We start from the raw sequence: 2126 nt of genomic DNA, 5'->3' as shown, positions 1-2126 counted from the left end.
AACAACATGCTTCTAATGGTGGGCTGGACCAGGGGCGGCCTTAGGCATGTGCAAGCTGTGCACCTGCACAGGGCCACCAAACCCCAGGGGCCACCATGCCAATATATATCCTTAATATAATAATCCTCTGAGGATGGATACATATTTGCGTGGCGTCCCCTGGCAGGGATTTGGCGGCCTCTGGCTCTGTTCCACTTCCAAACACCCTGAATCCCCCCCCCCCTCTTCACTGGCCTCCGCGCTCCGCCTGGCCCGGACCCCCTCTTCCGGGCCCCCTACCTACGCTCCCTGTCCAGGGCCACCATGAGCCTAGAGCCGCCCCTGGCTGGACCATGATTTTACGGGATGATGATGATGACTTCTTCGACCCAGTTACGCTCTGTGATGATGAACTTTTTCGCATTGGTGTCTCACTCTCTCCCACACTCTTAGTGTGGCTCACAGGGGGGTGTGCTGCTGACAGGGGTACTGGGTGTAAGTGGAGAAATGTTTGACGCTTCTTCCTCCTCATCATCATCAGATGAAACATCAGCGGATACAGTTTGTTGACTTCCAATTCGGTCTTCCTTGATCTCCTTTAGGTGCGCATGCCATTGGACAGTGTGCTGTCTCTCAAGATGACCTCTCTGGCCTCCGGTACCATAGTTGGTACCAAGCTTACCACGACTAACTGCAAGCTTACAAATGCTACAATTGGCTATGTTTTCCCTTGTTGTGCAAACACTAAAGAAGTCCCAAACTTGCGGACTTCAAATGTCTGTGGGGGGCGGAGGAGGCGATACTGGTGGTCATGCTGCTAATGCCAGATGAAGTGGAGGATGTGTGTTGCCGAACTTTACTACGTTGTGCACTTGCACCACCACTAATTGAGGTCGAGGTGGATGGAGGTCCCTTCTGGCGAGAAAAAAATACGGAGGCGGTAGGTGGTGGTGTACTAGTTAACTCCAATGATGGTGTTTCCATTGCCTCCGTCCACAACATCACGCTCAGCAGCTTTTCGGGCTAGGGTCAAAATGTCTGTTTGCTGCCTGCCCGCTGAGGCTGGAGTGGCGTGTATGATGACTGCGTCGTCGTCATGAGAGTCTTCATCAGCAGGAGTAGTATATGCCACTTCTTCAGCGTCATCATCACACCCCATAACTATGAGTCTTTCGGGGACCTTCCTTTTACGATTAGCTACCTTTGTCAGATCATGGTGTGCCTCACTCTCAGACGGCAGTGGTGGTTCCCAAGTTAGGTCCATATCATCAGAAGGAAGGGGGCTTAAAGAAGATGTAGACACCATCTTTGATCTTTTCCTTGCTAGGGATGTGGAAGACAATGAATGATCAGGAGGAGTGGCTTCCTCAAATGATAGCTCGGCTTGAATGTCGATTTCCTGATGTGTCCCTACTTCGGGAGGAACAACTATTGTGGGCACTTGTGCCCCTCCATGCACCTCTGCTTGCGCATCTCTTTGCGCTGCCTCTCCTTCCACATGTACTTGGGCTTGTACTTGCACATGTGGTTGTTGTTGCGGCTGTGGTTGTTTAACACTCGTCAGATGAGTTACAACAACCTGTGTTGATTGAGGGACATTGCTGCTACTTTCTTGCGATGAGCCAACATCACTGGTCGATGGTGATTGAACAACTAGACTAAGTGCCTCTGCAGCACTCAAGGGCTTGGACTTAAGTTGGCGTGGTGGTGGTGGCACTGAGCCCAATGGAGCGGGGGTGCTGCTCCCAGATCCTGCTGCTGCTGCAGGCGTACTTTTTTTTTTATTCCCAAAAAATGTGGCGGGCGGCACACCAGTCTCCTTGGTAACTTGCTTCTTCTGCTCCTTACTGGCAACTTTCTTGCTAGAGGAGCTACGGGGAACTTTTTTTGGGGCCATCTTCTTCAGATGTCAGAACAGCAGGCCGCAGTTGCACGAGTTGCAGAGTTGTCTTGTCTGTGGCCACACGTGACGTCGCGTGACGTTATGCTGCACACACACCGCTGCAGGACTTCTTCCTGGCACTGGCGGTTCTCTTGTGCACCTAAAAGCAATGGAAGACAGAGGAACATCAGTTATACACCCCAAAAAGTCAAAAAACACATAAAAATCAGCGCAATCCCATGCCATCCATGCCCTCAATGATGTT

Source organism: Lissotriton vulgaris, chromosome 7 (assembly GCF_964263255.1).
Source record: "Lissotriton vulgaris chromosome 7, aLisVul1.2, whole genome shotgun sequence".
NCBI lineage: Eukaryota > Metazoa > Chordata > Amphibia > Caudata > Salamandridae > Lissotriton > Lissotriton vulgaris.
The sequence above is the reverse complement of the archived record's forward strand: the minus strand, read 5'-3'. Positions refer to the sequence as shown.